Source organism: Bidens hawaiensis, unplaced genomic scaffold, assembly GCF_021521415.1.
Source record: "Bidens hawaiensis isolate Kalapana, Puna unplaced genomic scaffold, B.hawaiensis_p1.1 tig00004973_1, whole genome shotgun sequence".
NCBI classification, from domain to species: domain Eukaryota; kingdom Viridiplantae; phylum Streptophyta; class Magnoliopsida; order Asterales; family Asteraceae; genus Bidens; species Bidens hawaiensis.
In genome coordinates, this window is record NW_027491313.1 from 373451 (window position 1) to 393337 (window position 19887).

Sequence of the window (19887 nt, forward strand, 5' to 3'; positions counted from 1 at the left end):
TTTATAAGCCAAGGCAATTCATACGCTTCATCCCGGATTTCCTCTAATTCACTCAACTTCAATTTCCTCAACTCGCCGGCTTCATTATAATCCATATTAACATTCTTAATTGCCCATAATGCCCGGTGAGCCCAACTCCATTGGCAAATGACAACCCTTTCCACACACCAATCGATAAGGAGTGGTACCAAACGGTGTAGGCGGTTCGATATGCCCACAATGTATCATCCAACTTAACCGACCAATCTTTCCTATCAACCATAACCGTTTTCATCAAAATTTCCTTAATTTGGCGATTGGAAACTTCAACTTGGCCACTCGTTTGAGGGTGGTAAGGCGTTGAAATTCAGTTACTGACACCATAACTTATTAACAACTTACCAAACATGAAGTTCTTGAAGTGCGATCCACCATCACTTATAATTACTCTTGGAACAACAAATCTTGAGAAAATCTTGAATTGTACAAACTTACACATCACAGAGTGATCATTAGTTCTTGTTGCAACCACTTCAACCCACTTTGATACATAATCAACCACAAAAAAATGTATAAATACCCATACGAGTTCGGAAACAGGCACATGAAGTCTATGACCTAAACATCAAAAATCTCAACCACCAAAATGGGTTGTAAAGGAATTTCATTCCTTTTTGATATACCCTCCATTCGTTGACAACTTAAGCAATGTCGGGCATATTCATTAGCATATTTAAAAAGTGTTGGCCAATAAAACCCGCATGTAAGTACTTTATACCCCGTTTTAGAGCCACTAAAATGACCCCCGCATGCCGACGAATGAGCATGTGTCAAAATCTTTTGCACTTCATTCTCGGGTACACATATTCTAAGAAATCAATCCACTCCAATTATGAAAAGGTCCGGTTCATCCCAAATGTATTGCTTGACTTGGGCCATGAGTTGTTGTCTCTGTTTCTTTGACCAATGTTCCAGAATCGCACCCGTGGCTAAAAAGTTAACATAATGGGTACACCACGATGTGGTTGAAACGATGAGCAATTGTTCATCCGAAAACTTTTCATTTATCTCCATCGGATCATCAACACCTTAAAGTGGAATCCGAGACAAGTGGTCCGCCACTGCATTCTCACAACCTTTCTTGTCACGAATTTCAAGATCAAACTCTTGTAACAATAACACCCATAGAATCAAGCGCGGTTTTGCATCTTTCTTTTCCATCAAATATCGGACCGCGCTATGATCCCAATACACCACAACTTCACTTCCCAAAATATACGAACGAAATTTGTCCAGGCATACACCACCCAAGAAACTCTTTTTCAGTAGTGGTGTAATTCAATTATGCATCGGATAAAGTTTTGCTCGCATAATAAATCACCACCAATTTTTTGTCCACTCTTTGACCGAATACCGCTCTAACCATGCTATCACTAGCATCACACATGATTTCAAACGGATTTGACCAATCCGGATATTGCAAAATGGGTTCTTGCACTAACTTTTCCTTATAGCTATCAAAAGCTTGCAAACATTCATTAGTAAACTCATAGGGGATATCCTTCAATAAGAGATTACATAAAGGTTTTGAAATTACACTAAAACCTTTAATGAATCTCCTATAGAATCCGGCATGTCCCAAAAATGACCTCACCCCTTTGACATTTTTCGAGGGTGGCAAAGATGAAATTACTTTGATTTTAGCTTGACCAACTTCCATTCCCCTACTTGAAACCACATGACCCAACAAAATTCCCTCTTGCACCATGAAATGACTTTTCTCCCAACTCAAAACCAATTTTGTCTCAACACATCGTTTCAAAACTTTTTCTAAATCATTGAGACAAGACTCAAAAGTTGAGCCAAAAATGGAAAATTCATCCATAAAAACCTCAAGTGAATCCCCTGCCATGTCTGAAAAAAATACTCATCATACATCTTTGAAAAGTGGCCGGGGCATTACACAATCCAAATGGCATCTGCCTAAAGGAAAAAGTACCATATGGACAAGTGAAGGTGGCTAACTGTTGGTCATCTGAATTGCATGTTAATTGTACCCCGAATACCCGTCCATAAAAGAATAATATGTTTGACCAGAAAGTTTGATCAATGAAAGGTAACGGTGACGGGTGCTTCAGAGGATGACCCGTAAGTGTGCTTAAATGATATAAAAATCTATGCATTAAGTGTTAATTTAATGGGAACTAGATAACTACTGTTGTGTGGTTATTTTCAGGTATGAGGAGATAGAGGATGAAATTACGAGAACGTGGGGGAAAACGGCGAAGAAAACGGAGTTGAAATGAGAAAGATATGAGGAAAACAAGAAATTGAGCAAGTGTTCCACCGTGGCCCACGGTCAACCCAGCGTAAAAACATCATAATCCACCGTACCGTGGCTTCCCTGGTCACCATAACTGGACCATGGGCCACGGTGTGAACCGTGGGCCACGGTCCGCGCCGTAATTGCCAATTTGCCTTTGTTTTTATTCCGTTTATTGTTGTCTTTTCACCTATCTTTTCATTCTAAACAACCTAGGGACGGATTTTGGAGTGCAAGATCAAGACTTTTGTGATTGTAATCATTCGTTTGGGTTTATGATTCGTACGATTAACCTAATTGATGTGATGTTTAATCAAACTATGTGTGGCTAGTACTCTTTGTGTTCTCTCGCGAATTGTAAGGCTTTTAATTGATTACTTGTTATTCGTTTATGTTATTTATGGTATAGTCTTTTGATCCTATGATTAGATTTCTATGGTGATTATGAGTTTGATTAGTAATTGTTAGTATAGTCTAAATCCGTGTTCTTGATTATCAGTTCTTGGTGCCATAGGCAATCGAGATTTATTAAAAGAGAATTAGGGTTAACTATATAAAAATGATTATTGGGTGACAAACTTGCGTTTTATAATCCAAGTACTTAGTCCTCTTTTATCACATTCAAACGCATTTTCACGAACTATGTTTATGTAGTTCATCCCAAAAGTAAAAGTTAACTTTATCAATATTGAAAACCTGAAATCAGGAGAGAGCATTGTTTCTTATATTGTTTAAAACTCGTTTAGTGCTTTAGTTATTTTTGTTAATCAAAATCAAACAACCAACTCTTTGAATTTACTTTTGCACTTAGTTTAATTTTGATAAATTTTATAGCTACTCCGTAACGCATTTTCCACATACTCTCTGTGTTCGTTACCCGCTTACCGCTATCTAATTATTTGTAATCAGTTTATTTTTGAGTGAGTCTTCGACCTCACTTCAAATTCTGGCGCCGTTGCCGGGGAGTAGTACGCAACGTGTGTTAGCTTTAGTAGTTTTTGTTTTTTATTTTCGGGTTTACGCTGGTTGTGTTAGTGTGCAGGTACCTACAGGTGTATGCATACTAGAAGCTCTAACAGGTCATCACCGCTAGTTATTGATACCGAGATTGACAGAACACTTTGAAAGAAACCGAGTTTTACTTAGAGAGAACAAGCTTCTTGGTTATCCAACTACATCAAATAGCAACATGGATTCACCAGTTCCCAATTCAGGTCAAACAATCCCAACTACACCTCCATCGAATCCACCTCCACTGATCACCACTAATATACCTACAACATCAAGTGAATTGCCACCTCACACAACCGAACCCATCACTGCTCAATACACTTACTCAACATCATCAACATTACCACCTATTACCAACCTTTTTCCTAACTTTGGTGAATCATCATCTCAACAACATCAACAACCAACCTTTCTTCAAGCACAATCAAGCTACCAATATCAACCCCAACCTTTTATGCAACATTCAAGATCACAAGGTGACGGGTACAGATATGGGCTTGACAGTGAATTTGAGGGGTATGAAGTGGAAGGTTACTACATGGGAGGTGATGGAAGCAAAAGGGTAAATCAGGGAAATTTTGGTTATGGTCAATGGCAACAATCGGAACCGTTGCAAGAGCTTAATCGACAAAAACCACCGCCGGTTGTCAAACAACACGTTCAACAACCGCCAATTATACAACAACCACAAGGGCAACCTCAAGATCAACAATTTCAACCACAAATGCCCCAACCACAGTTTCAACAACAATTTTTGCAGCCAAGGCCCTTTATAGGCCAATGGGTCAACCAAGAGTACCAATGGGGGTACCAAGAAGGCACGCAAGAGAGATGGTTGGGGGATTGAAGCCCATTTCCGACCGGTGATTACTAATAATCCGTCTCCGATAGTTATCCCTCACAATCAACAAGGGAAGACATTCGAGGTGAGAACAAATTCACTTCAAATCTCTTCCGAAGTATAAGGGTCTAGCAATGGAGGAACCTTACTTCCACTTGGAGGCTTATGACTCCATTTGCAACACAATTGGGGGTCAAGGTTTTACATCGGATGAGGTTAAGTTGGTTCTATTTCAATTTTCGTTGGAAGACAAGGCAAAGAAATGGTTTTATACTTTGCCTTCAGTATCCATTTATACTTGGGTCGAAATGCAACAAAGATTTTTGGAAGAATTCTATACGGCTCAAAGACCAACGATGCGAGAAGAAGTTTGAGAACCTTCCAACAACAATCGGGTGAAATGTTTCATGAAGCATTCGAGAGGTTTAACATGATGATTAAAAATTGTCCTCATCATGGTATTGATTTATGGGAATTGTTGCATGTGTTTCATGAGGGTTTGAGTATGAAGGATGAACGGGATTTGCGGTCGATCACTAATGGTACATTTGGTACCAATTATGAACAAGATGATTGGGCATATTTGGAACAAATGGTAGTTACATCAAAGAGAAAGGCTCAAACCGGACGAAGAGCAAGACCGGTGATTGGTAGACCGCAAGTGCAAGCCGTGGAAGAAGGAAATGTACAAACCACTAATCAGGTAATTGATGTTTGTACAAATTGTAACGAGTTGGGTCATGCTTCGGAGGTGTGTGTGGTAGGTCAAGCACCGGTGGAAGAGGTGAATGCACTTCAAGGGGGAGGTGGTAGGAATTACAACATGAATTCCAACACCTACCACTCCGGGTTAAGAAATCACCCAAGTTTTCGATATGGAAACCCGGCCACTCAATCTAACCCGAATTTTCAAGGAAATCAAGGCAATTATGTTCCTTACCAACAATATAATAAACAAGGTAATTTTGATGGCGGGAATAATCAAGGGTTTCAAGGCCAAGGAAGTGGCGGTCAAAGTGGGTCCGTGGGTCAATGTTCATCAAGTGGGAATGAAGTTATGGACATGTTAAAGATGATGCAACAAGACATGCAAAAGAGAAATCAACTTGATGAAGTGCGCATGCAAAAGGATGAAGTTTGTGACAAAGCCATCAAATCGTTGACCACTCAAATGGGTCAACTTGTAACCGATGTCGCGAATTTGAAGAAAAACAGCTCGAGTTTAAAGAAGGGGAACAACGTGCATATCAATGCAGTAAATATTTTACCTAATTTTGAAATTTCTAGTGTTCAAGTTGACCCAACACCACAGTTTTTTGAGGGGGTGGTGGAAGATATTAGTGATGAGATTGAAAAGGTGGTTAATTATGAAACAATTTTTCAGAATAACTCTGAATTACAACCGAATGAAACATCTTTTTGTGAAAATTGTTCTTGTGATAAATGTTTAAATGACAAATTAACCAAAATAATGGATGAGAGGGTTGATAATAATATTATCCCGAGTAAACTTCAAGACCCAGGAGTGCCCCTTTTATCAATCCAAATTGGTGAATGTAAAACTAATCGGGCACTGCTAGATCTTGGAGCTTGTGTTAGTATCAATGCCCGGTAGTTTATATGATCAGTATGAGTTTTGTCCGCTACAAAAAGTAAACACCACCATGGTTTTAGCGGATCAAACCCATACACTTCCCCGAGGCATGATAAATAATGTGATGGTACATATGGAGGATTTCTGTCACCCAGTTGACTTTTTAGTACTTGATTATGCTAAAAATGTAACTAACACGCAACCCACAGTCATATTGGGTAGACCCTTCCTTGCCACTTCAGTTGCAGTGATTGATTGTGCTAAGGGGACACTGGGAATAAAGTGTGGGAATCGTGATAAAAGATTATTATTATTTGAAAATAATACTGACTCTTTTGTTGAAAAGGAAAGCCTAAAGGCGGATTTTGTTAACAAGTGTGTATCCTTGAGCAAGGATCACACGAAAGTGGAGTGTTTTATGATTGACAGGTCAGTTGAGAAAAAAGAAGTTGAGCATCAACAGAGTGAGAAGACGGGAGAAAAAGGTAGCCGACCAAGAAAGACGAAAGTGAGACATCCACCTAACCTAAATGATCCATGGTGGAGGATGAGGATCTTCGGGCCTGACCCTGGTTCGCCGGAAGACTGGCAATAATTGCTTGAAAAGGAGCGTACTTATAACGAGAAAGCTGCACGGGAGTGGGCCAGTCACCCACCTTGAATGTCATAAAAGTTTCAAAAAGGTGGTAATTGTACATTTTGTATATTTTATTTTTTATTTTTTGCATTATAATTTCTAGTTTGTTTGTTATTAGTGGTATTTTAAGCTACCATCTAAGAAAAAACCAAGTGTGAGGAAATTCTTATGGATTTCTCTTCGACATTGTCTAGGGGACAACGCGGGTTTTTCATGGAAGGAAGTGGAGTTTTACTAAGTGGTTTCTTTGTTTTTAATGTCTCAAAACCATACATTGGGGACAATGTATCCCAAGTGTGGGGATGAGGGAATTTTCTTTTTCAATAAATAAATAAATAAATAAATAAAAAATAAAAAAAATTCAGAAAAATTAAAATAAACATAAAAAAATCAGAAGAACATGTGTTTAAAAGAATCGGAAAGTGTAAATTTTGGTCCCTTTTCATGGTCACAATTCCCTAAATAACATGTGCCTAGTTGTTTTTAAAAGGAGATTATGTAGTTTTCTAATCAAGGTTAGCATGCTTTCGGTGTATTAAATTGCATAACACGTTTGTTTACACTTGAAAAATGAGAAAGTAAGGATTGGTGGAAAAGTTGATATTCTCCGATAGAACTTGTACAATTAGTGCATTTCGTGATCTTAGCGTGGCATGAGTGCAAAAGTGATAGAGGCACTTAGGTTAAGCCTCGTCTGGATGAGCGAGAGTGTGAGTTTTGGGGGGTTAGGCCTCATACATTACATATATGAGGCTGGATATGAGAGGGGCGGGGGGTTGGTTCCTTTAAAAAACTTTATTGGGCCTATTATTTTATTCAATCAACCCTGGTATTATGTTGCGAAACGATCCGAATTAATAGGTTTTTATGTAATTGTTTTAGTATTTGTCAATTAGTATTAAGCATTATGTTTATTATGCTTACAAAAAAAAGAAGTTTGTACTAGAGTTGCAATGTTCAAGTATTATATTAGTTCAAAAAAAGAAAAAAAAATGATGATGATGTTAGTGATGTTTATAGTTGTTTATTCCATTGTTTACTTAGTTTGTTTGTAATAAGTCGGATCAGGTCTCTTGAGCTATTTTCAATATTCCCTTCCATACCCTTACACTTGGCCCCATTATAACCCGTTTTAAGCCCTCTTGATTTGCATTCATGTCAAAACATTTATGTAGGTGGAGATTTGATGATTGTACAAGCGTATGCGAGGAGAATTGATTAAATGTGAAATATATGGATGATCACCAAGAAAAGGTTAATGTGTAAATGTGTGTTATGTATAGGTAAAAACCGAAAGCATGTTAGGTTTGGTTTGAAATCTATGGTTTAAATGAAAAGTCAAGTGAACTAGTGCAACCGATAAAAATAAGGGAATAGGGTATGACTTGGGACCTTAACAGAACTGGAATTGTGGTAAGATTGGTGGTTACAAGTTGAAAGTAATAAAAAGTTTGTGTTGAGATGTTGCTTGGGGGCAAGCAACGGTTAAGTGTGGGGATGTGACGGGTGCATCGGAGGATGACCCGTAAGTGTGCTTAAATGATATAAAAATCTATGCATTAAGTGTTAATTTAATGGGAACTAGATAACTACTGTTGTTCGGTTATTTTTAGGTATGAGAAGATAGAGGATGAAATCACGAGAACGTGGGTGAAAACGGCGAAGAAAACGGAGTTGAAATGAGAAAGATATGAGGTAAACAAGAAATTGAGCAAGTGTTCCACCGTGGCCCACAGTCAACCCAGCTCAAAAACATCATAATCCACTGTACCGTGGCTTCCCTGGTCACCATAACTGGACCATGGGCCACGGTGTGAACCGTGGGCCACGGTACGCGCCGTAACTGCCAATTTACCTTTGTTTTATTCCGTTTATTGGTGTCTTTTCACCTATCTTTTCATTCTAAACAACCTAGGGACGGATTTTGGAGTGCAAGAACAAGACTTTGGTGATTGTAATCATTCGTTTGGGTTTGTGATTCGTACGATTAACCTAATTGATGTGATGATAAATCAAACTATGCGTGGCTAGTACTCTTTGTGTTCTCTCCCGAATTGTAAGGTTTTCATTTGATTACTTGTTATTCGTTTATGTTCTTTTTGGGATAGTCTTTTGATCCTATGATTAGATTGCTATGGTGATTATGAGTTTAATTAGTAATTGTTAGTATAGTCTAAATCCGTGTTCTCGATTATCAGTTCTTGGTGCCATAAGCAATCGAGATTTATTAAAAGAGAATTAGGGTTAACTATATAAAACTGATTATTGAGTGACAACCTTGCGTTTTTATAATCCAAGTACTTAGGCCTCTTTTATAACATTCAAACGCATTTTCAAGAACTATGTTTATGTAGTTCATCCCAAAAGTAAACGTTAACTTTATCAATATTGAAAACCTGAAATCGGGAGAGAGCATTGTTTCTTATATTGTTTAAAACTCGTTTAGTGCTTTAGTTTATTTTTTTTAATCAAAATCAAACAACCAACTCTTTGAATTTACTTTTGCACTTAGTTTAATTTAGATAAATTTTATAGCTACTCCGTAACGCATTTTCCACATACTCCCTGTGTTCGATACCTGCTTACCGCTATCTAATTAGTTGTAATCAGTTAATTTTTGAGTGAGTCTTCGACCTCACGTCAAACGGAATATGGTCTTTTGAGGTGGCATTATTTAATTTTCTATAATCGATGCACACTTGCCACCTGGTTACCGGCCGGGTGGCAATTTGTTCACCATTATCATCTTTTATTACCTGGATGCCGGCTTTCTTGGGCACTACTTGTGTCGGGCTCACCCATGCACTGTCTGAAATGGGATAAATGATCCCCGCATCCAACCACTTGATCACCTCCTTTTTCACCACTTCCCGCAAATTCGGGTTCAATCTTCTTTGAGTCTCCCTTGTTGGGTTAGCCTCCTCATCCATTATTATTTTATGCATGATAATAGAAGGACTAATACCATTTAAATCTGCGAGTGCCCATCCAATGGTTGCCTTATGTGCTTCCAAAACCCTCCACCAACGCCCACTCTTGTTGTTCCTCCAAGTTAGAAGCAATGATAACCGGAAGGGTTTCATTCTCCCCTAAAAAGGTATACTTCAAATGGCTTGGAATTTCTTTCAATTCAACCTTTGGTGGACACTCCAAAGATGGTTTTGTATCCGAGTTGATATTCGTTGGCAAGCTCTCAAATTGACGTGTCCATGGTGGTCTTCCCTATTTCATAGCTAAAGCATCTTGTTTTTGTTCTTCCATCCACAAAGCACACATGTGTACCTGTTCAGAATCATCACAAATACAAGCTTCCACACAATCTTCATCATATTCATGAAGAATACAATGATCCACCATATCTGTCATAAAACATTCTTCACCACTCAAAGAATTAGCACTATTAGTAAAAACATTAAGGCACATTTTTCGATTACCAAGCGCCATGTCAACGATACCAAATCTACAATTAATGATTGCATGGGCAGTGTTCAAAAATGGTCGACCCAAGATAGCATTTTGTTGTTGACTTGGGTCACCTGATGAATAAACTAACACCAAAAAATTCACAGCATAGTAAAAATCCTCCACTTTCACAACTACATCCCGCAAGATCCCATGGGGTAGTTTATGAGACAAATCAGCCAGTATAACAGTGGTCTCAACACGTTTCAAAGGACCAAAGTCGTATTGGTCATATAAACCCCCGGGAGAATGCTTACTCTGGCTCCAAGATCTAATAACGCCCTAGACATTTGAAAATCACCAAATTGAGTATTAATTAAAGGTGCTCCCGGATCTTGAAGCTTAGGAGGAAGATCTCCTTTTAAAACCGCACTAACCTGCTCGGTTAAATCCACTCGTTTAGGCACTTTTTGTTGCCTCTATTGAGTGCATAATTCTTTTAAAAAACTTAGTCTATGCGGGCACTTGCTTAGTTGCCTCAAGTAGAGGTAAATTCAATTTTACCTGTTTAAACACCTCTCACATTTCCTCCTTTTGAGGACCCTGTTTAACAATTACATTTTTCTTACCCGGGTCAAGCAAATCCAAAGGAAATGGAACCGCATTTGGTTCAACTTCCTTATTTTTATCTTTTAAGTTTGAAGCTTGAGCCGAAGTTTGTAACGGTTTTTCAAAAGTGACATGTTTAGTGGGTTTATTGGTTTCAATTTCATCATCATAACTTTCATTACCCGTAATGTCCTCAACTTCCCCATCAACCAAACCCGGTGATAAATCAATTTTATACTCTTTGCCACTTCTTAACACACTAACATGGATAATAGGAACATTACATGATGAATTATAAGAAGGATTTACCTTGGTGTCGCTTGGCAGTTGGCCTTTTTTTCTTCAATTCTGACACTTCGGTTGCAAGTTGACCCATTTGTGTGGTCAATTATTGGATGAATTTGTCTTGAGCTTCATCCATTTGCTTTCGAATTTTGTCAAGTTGATTTATCCTTTGCATGTCTTGTTGCATCATCTTTAACATGTCCATAACTTCTTTCCCACTTGATGAACTTTGACCCGAGGACCCACTTTGACCACCACCCCTTGACCTTGAAACCCTTGGTTATTCCCGCCATGAAAGTTACCTTGATTGTTATATTGTGTCACACCCCAATCTAAGACGAAAATGCCGGGACGTGAGCTGATTGTTCACAGCTCTCAAGATACTATCATGGAATATTGGAAATTTGAATATCTATTAAGTTAAATTCAAATAAAACCAAATATTCAATACAATATATCAAAGATGTAAAAGTCTTGTATATTTTTCTCTATCTCGAAATCCTAAGTTTTTTTTTCCAATCTTAATTGAACATCACATCACACGATGACCTGCATATGCGTTAAAATACAATAGATTTGTCAATACGAGGTTGAGTGAGTAGCACACCAGTTTTGGTGTATATATCTAACTATCTAACTATACTATTAAACCAATAGACTTTAAGTCAACTTGGCATATTCTTATAGGTTGCTTCCTAAACTTTCCATCTATATCTACCACTTCTCTAATTTTCATTTGAATAAAATAAATCAAAATTAAATTAAAATAATCTACAATCAGTTCTCTTTAATGATTAATAGTTGTAATTATTAATTATGAATTTCTATTATCTATATTATTATGTATTCATTTTTCATTATAACGTAATTTAACCTAAAAACCCTAATCAGTTATCTCCTCTTTCACGCCTCCATTCTCTTCCATTGATCTCAACCTTCAATTAATTTATCCGAAAAATTCACAGTCCACCATCGATGAAACTTTTCACCAGCCGGACGTTTAATCTACAGCATATCAACCTACCCATGATTGTGTTCACAATCCATCAACTTTACCACTGGTCACTTAAATCATCAGGTTTTATTTTTTGTATTTTGATTCAATTGAAACTATATTAAGTTATTTTTCTACATAAATAATTTAATCTTGCAGGTTGAAATTATGATGTAGATTTAGTGATATCAATTTTAACTGCTTTGTATTTATAATATAATTTAAAGACGTTACATTCAAGTATTTCAAATTTTAAAAATCCCCTAATTAAGATCTCCTACTTTTCGTCCATAATTTATGCTAATTCAAAATCCCTAACCTTATGCTTTTAAATAATTACATTTTTGCCTTCCTTCTTTATTCAACTCTTCAAAAATTCAATCCTTTACTAATTATGTATAAATACTATGTCTTTGACACAAGAATTCTTACACTATCATACCATATTTAGCAAAAAAAAATTTGTTTGTTTGTAAGGTTTATATTTTTTTCGTGCTTATATAATTCATTATGATTTTTAGTTTTTTTTTTGGTAAAAGTGTTATTGTTCCGAATAGGTCGTTGATTGTTATATTGATGTTCCATTTACGCACACGAATATAAGTTTGGCTAGACGGGAACTTGGGTATAAACTGATGGCGGATTTGGCGACCGGGTTGAAGAAGTTTGTTAAGCTGTATCTTTGGTATTATCGTCATGATCAAAGGAAAACTAAATCTGTACGTTTATAGTTTTGATTTGTGTTTTAGTTTTATGATTTTTTTTTTATTTTATGAAAGAAGTAAAAGATCTCATGACAATGATTCTTTGCTTGAAATGAGGATGACTCAAAACAATATTCTCATTTTGTTTTTCGAATTTACATTTGTAAGTTGTGAACACAAGTTCCCTTTGATTAATATTATACATTTAATTTTATTGCGTTTTTATATATTTTTTATACGGATGATCAACATGATTTAGGTTGTCTTTATATGTCAAATCTACACATTCATAGTTTTGATTTGTTTTTTAATTTTAGGAATTTTTTGGATGAGAAAAGAAGGAAAAGATTTCATAAGCATAACTGTTTGCTTAAAATCAGGATGAAAAATATTCACATCTTTTCTAATTTATATTTTTAGATTTATACACATTAATATGGTATTATAGAAACAGATTATTACTCATCTATACTTAGTTTACAATAATTTATTATTATATTTTAGTCTGAAAATGTACAATTTAAAATATATATATATTTATCTTAGTCTAAGAATCTCATTATTACAATTATATAGTTTGACTTTCCTTATTTGTTAAAAAACCAAATTTGAATAACTTAAATAGCTTAAATTCAAACTAAATCCATTTTAATGGAATATTTGTAACGAAAAACATTACAATGTTTTTTTTCATTCATATTATTTACTCTACATATATTGTTCATAACATTATTATTATTATTATTATTATTATTATTATTATTATTCAATATTAATATAGATTTTTTTGTAATATTATTCGTTTAAGCTTTTATTCAATATTAATATAGACTGTTTTCTCAAACTTTAATATGTTGACCAAATCCCTATAATTTCTATAAATATAGATTACAGTTTTCCAAAATACATAATGATATTTTTAAAAACATTCTATAATACACATCACCCACATTTAATACTATTAAATGTGAATCAATACTATTAATAGTTACTTAGTGTAAGACAAAAGATGTTATAGGTGATGTTGGGATAATCTTATGAATCATATTATATGTTATTATTATAACATATATGTTTATTTAAACTTTTGTATTGTTTATAACACATGAATCCATTTTGTTTATAACATATTAATTATATTAGAGTTGTACTTTTAATTTCAAATGATGCAATTACCATTTAAGTAATATTCATGACGTAATACCTTATAATTAGAATTTGTAGCAGCCATGCAAGTCCAACACTCCAACAGATTCACAATACAAAGTTGATTATTCATTTCAAATTTCATAATGTTTGAATGAGATGAAGGTTGTGGGTTATAGTTTACTTTTATTGGTAGTTTAGTACCATATTGTTCTTTTGTATTATTAGATTATAAATATGTTTTGATATATCGTTAGTTCAAATACTAGCTAGGTTATTATTGAATTGAAACTATGACCCGGGTTTAAAAAATTTAAGTATATTTTATACAAGTTTTTATGTTATATTTTCAACAATGTGTAACACGGGCTCTAATATAGATATCAATAATAACGATTATATCAATAATAATTGTTCCCTTAAATATACTTAACTTTCAGTTGTTAGTTTTATATCAATAATAATCGTATTACAAAAATTATCGCTATATTAAATAAAATTACATAAATTATGTTACACTTTTAAACTGACTTGTATTAATTAATTCTTTATTTAAATTATTATTTTCATGACTACTAAATTAGCATGTACGGAATATGAGGAAAAAGTTAATCTCCTAAGTAGATACAATTGTTTAAATGAGTAACAAAAATATAGCTACAAAGGAAACAGGTTAAATAGATACACCTTGAAAGAAACATAAAAGCTAAATCCTACAATCTATTAAAACAATATTATATTATTATTATTATTATTATTATTATATGTTTTTAATAATTATTTAACGTAATTTATCCACAAAAGAGTTATAAAAAACTAGATGCGAAAACTTTGGCTAATTTACTGAATAATATATATTAGGAATCAACTATATGTCAACTACACTTGAATAAGAATTAATATGTTATTGAATATTGATTAACACTTTATTTTAAAAATTAATTAATTATAGTATTATGAAAGACTAAATTTAGGTTTTTGATTGTCATATTGTTACCTACAACACTTTTTAAAGTGAATATACCATTGCTTTTATAACTTACAAGATTCATACATTATGCATTTAAAGAGTCAAAAATGTATATTATCTACTAGGTTATTGACCTATGGTTGCCACGGGTGGAAACATATAAATCATGTAACATCCACCGGTAATATTAAAGTGGAAACATAATTTCATACATACATGTGGAGACGAGAATATGATATAAAATTGTTAATAATGTCGGTAACAAAATAAAACTTTATTAAACATAGCTTTCAAACGAGAATAACATGCATTTTACAACATTTGTAGTTTTATTTGTAAATTTTCCTTCCTTGTCTAATATAAGCATTTTAACACTGTCTCTACTCTTCACTCGTGATAAAGCAACATATAGTTGACCATATGTTTTAGTTTTAACAAAATTAAATTTTTATTTTCATCACCACCAAATTAGCATGTACGAAATATGGTGAAAAGTTTAATCTCCCGAGTAGATGCAATTTGTCTAAATGGGTAAAACAATACAGCTATAGAGCACAATCTATTAAAATAATATTAGATTATTATTATTATATGTATTCAATAACTATTTAACATAATTTATCCGCAAAGGAGTTATAAAAAAATGGATGAGAAAGATTTGCCTAATTTCCAAATGATATATATTAGGAATCAACTATATGCCAACTATACTTGAATGAAAATTAATATGTTATTGAATATTGATTAAGACTTTATTTTGAAGATCAATTAATTATAGTATTATGAAAAACTAAATTTAGATTTTAGATTGTCATAATAGTTTGTTTTGTAACAAATTTAAAATATACAATGTCTTAGATATTGTTCATCTTTTAACATTGATGTGCAACAAATATTTAAATTGATGTGTAAATAAACACGGGTACTATCTTAGAGTAACAAACATTACGGTTATTGATGTATAACAAATGTCTTAGATAAAGTTCATATTTTGAATCAACATTGAGATAGAAGTTTTGTTGGATCAAAATTGTAAAATTGTTTTGTTGATTTAGAGAATAATTTGTTTGTTTGCTTATTATTGTACTCATGATATAAGTTATAAAATATTTTTATTTTTCATTTACCTTTGTTAGTCTTTGTGTAAGGCCCCGTTCCTGGTAGCCTACTTTAGCGTCGGATTTACCCATAAACACAGTTCTTACAAATCAGAGTTAATTAAAACTTTCGCGGAATATAAACACTTTCATAAAACATTACAACAATCCAAAACTTGCCTTAATTAAACATTTTTGTCTTTCAAAATAAACGTCAATTAACATTAAAACATCTTGAGTCTTCAGATGCCAATCTCCTATTCGCCCACCATGTGCTCGCTCAAGCTAACTGTCTCAATCTACTCACCTGCGTGCATACTAAAAGTCAGCTACGCTGAGTGAGTTCTAGTTAATCGGACGCCATACAATACATACACATACATACATAACCGAAGATACATATCCATACTTAATCCGTTACCCTACTACCATACATACATACGTACATATCTACAATCACTAACCTCAGTCTACCAAGAGTACGTTCATAGTCCGCCGTCTATACCTGTACACAAGATTGTGAACACGTAAAAGGTCCGCAGTCCTTACCTATGTTCACCAGTTATGGTACGTGCAAGGTCCGCAGTCCCTCCCTGTACCATCCTATATTGACAACACGTACAAGGTCCTCAGTCCTTCCCTATGTTGCAACCTAAACCATAGCACGTACGAAGTCCGCAGTCTCCCTCTATGCTACCACAACACAAACATAGCACGTATAAGGTCCACAGTCCTTTCCTGTGCTGACGCCTATCTACATTACGTATAAGGTCCGCAGTCCTTATCTACGTTGGCGTCTATCTCTATAACACGTATAAGGCCCACCGTCCCTATCTACGTAAACATCTATCATCTACATCACGTATAAGGCCCGCAGTCCTTAACTACGCCATCACTTGCCAAATCTATGTCCAACAGAAGTTAGAGGGATTCGCCATCCTAACTTACTATGTCGAACGTAGGACTCACATACCATTAGTGTACCTGTACACACATACTTCACATATACAATAATTACATTATAGCATAAGAACACTCTAGGCGTTCTTTACATCATTCATTTAACAACCATACCCCTTGTCGATACGCGCAATATCCGAAGATCGTTCACGCCCCGACAAATGTTCATTTGTAATGTCCATACATCTTCGATATATAATATTCGTACCTTTATTTTTAACCTGACAGTACGCGCAATATTCGAAGATCGTTCGCGTACCGACAAGCAATCATTCATATCTATCACATATATCACATATGGCATACACTTATCACCTAGGATAAATGTATTAACAACACATCGAGTATGCACACAGCCACGAAAACATAACAAGGAATGGGGCTAGAAACTCACCTGAATGTTGTTACGCTCTCCGTTAATCGTTATTCCCTTCTTGAGCTGTGCACGGCTAACTGTATAATATTTACTTGTATCAATTTACTACTACTACTCATGTTGTATTTCTATCTTTATATAACCCACAACGAACGGGGGTCCGGGGGCAGCGCCCCTGGTAGCGGGGTTCTAGGGGCGGCAGCCCCTAGCAGGGTCCAAGGGGCAGAGCCCCTGGCTGGGGTCGAGCTGTCATCTGGCGAACTTAGCATATTGCGAAGTTGTCATCATGCGAACTTAGCATATGGCGAAGTTGTCATCAGGCGAACTTAGCATATGGCGAAGTTGTCATCGGGCGAACTTAGCATATGGCGACGTTGTCATCGGGCGAACTTAGCATATGGCGAAGTTGTCATCCGGCGAACTTAGCATATGGCTAAGTTGTCATCAGGCGAACTTAGCATATGGCGAAGTTGTCATCAGGCGAACTTAGCATATGGCGAAGTTGTCTTCAGGCGAACTTAGCATATGGCGAAGTTGTCATCAGGCGAACTTAGCATATGGCGAAGTTGTCATCAGGCGAACTTAGCATATGGCGAAGTTGTCATCAGGCGAACTTAGCTGCAGCGAAGTTGTCCAGCTGCAGCTACTGTTCGTTCTTAAATCCCATAATCATCTTCGTTTCTTAACCAAATAACTCGATTTAGGTATAAACGAATCGTCTGGCTAGCGCCTACAAACCCCAACCATCAAATCGGCCTAACATCGATGTTTAAGGGGTGCGATTTAGGCATATAGGTTACGGGTTCTTTTATCAATCGATTGACCCATCAAATCTTAACCATTTTCAGTAAGTTTAGTTTTGTAGGATTCGTTTTTACCATACAAACACCGATCTATCATTTCTATACTAATCCAAACCTAAACGAACAAGTTCTCGATATAAACGTACCGTAAACGAGTCGAACTACGAACACGAGCTGGTCTTTGATGTTGCTTTGGTTCGTCATGACGATCTAGCACCAACAAGCTCGGGTCCTCGCCTTTGGATCTTGGTTCGGGTTGTGTGTGTGTTTTGGGTGTGTGTAGGGATTATGGAAAGATGGAATGGGAAGTTAGGGTTTTAGGATGGTTTAAGGGGTATATATGTCCCTTAAAGCCCATGGACCTAAGGCCCATCCCACCATCTTAATCCATGTAATTACCCTAGTCCGTGATTCCTTCTATATTTAATATTAATTAAATATTAACACTCGTTTTTAAATCATGGACTTCTTTTATTTACAAATATAAAATTCGGGATGTTACAAGTCTTCCCTCCTTAAAGAGGTTTCGTCCCCGAAACCTAGCTTATTTCTTGTAAAAGGAATATCTTTTCTTTATAATCGCACACTTTATTGAATCACCTTCCCTTTCTGAGTTATTCTTCTTACTCCCGACTTTGCTGCCATCAAATGGTGGTCATGTGTTTTAGCTATTTAAGGTAGCTTGTCCATGAGACCCTCGATGTACCAAGACTCATCTCATCCTTCCAAGGGCTTCGTTTAGTACTTTTAACACTGTTGTCTAAAACAACATTTTATCATAACATAATAATCATTCATAACCAAACTCAATATATTACATGTCACTGATAAATATAAGTTTTAAACCTTAACACAAAACAAGTTCTTAAGAAAATGTAATTTAAACAAATAAAACCATTGCATGAGCAATTATTCCTTCATCAAGTGTTCCTGTCTGCAGTTTCCCCCAAGTCTTTATCCTTTCGCACCTGCCGCCCCTGATTCCTTGCAATCCCTAACCATGTGGTCAGCTTTCCCGCATTTGAAGCACTTTGGACGATCAGGGCATCCTCGAGAGTAGTGCCCACTCTTTCCACACCGATAGCACCTGTCTGTCCCAGTCTTGCATTCTTCCTGGTGCACTTGCCCACACGTCTTACATGCATCCTTGTTCCCAACCTTGGCCTTCCTCTCATCAGTTGTTGTCACCATCTCGCCAGACCGCTTAGCAGAGGTAGCCCATTTCTTCTCCTTCTTTTCCTCCACCAACACAACGTCCTCATCCAGGTCAGCATAAACCACTTCTGCAAGCTCAACAGCAGAGTCAAAAGTAGCAGGTTTATTTGCCCTGACTAACATGTGGACTTTATGTGGCAATCCCCTCACATAACATTTGATTCTCTTGACCTCAATGTCAACCATATCAGGCACCAACCTAGATAGTCGGTTGAATTCAGTAGTATACTCACGATGCGTCATCATACCGGCCTTTAGATTCAGGAACTTCATCTCCGTTCTTTCAACCTCGGCATCTGCACAAAACTTCTTCATCACCAACTCTTTCAGATCGTCCCATCTCAATGCCTTGATCTCATCCCTAGTCTTTCTCTGCTCCACACTTTCCCAGCAATACATAGCTTCTTCCTCAAATGACTGAGTAGCATAACCCACAGCTTGGTCGGGATGGCATTCGCTAATGCGGATAATCTTGTCCATAGTGGTTATCCATTGGAGAGTAGCGATTGCGTCTCCCAAACCAGTCAGCTTCGGTGGGTCGCATCCTTTGAAGGACTTGTAGTTACACCCACCTAGACTTATCTTTCCATCACCAACCTTGACAGATCCAGCTTCACTCGAGACACCCTTCCCTCCCTCACCATCCTTCCTACCATTCTCTCCTGATCCTTCAGCAGTTCTTCCAGCAGATCCTTCGGGATTCCCAGTCTTCATGGTAGTTGCCACAGCTTGGGCAATGGAAGCTAGAACAGCAGGGTCAAGTTGATGTCCTTCGTTGTTGCTCGGGTTTCCTCCAGCTGCGCCTCCTTCGTCTCCGGTGTTGGAAGCTTCTTCTACCGAGGGTTGCCGGACAAGACGAGGCCTGCCACGACGTCTAATGCGACCTCCAGTTCCAACAATTTCTCCAGCTCCAGCCATTAGTATTCTAAAAGGGAAAACAC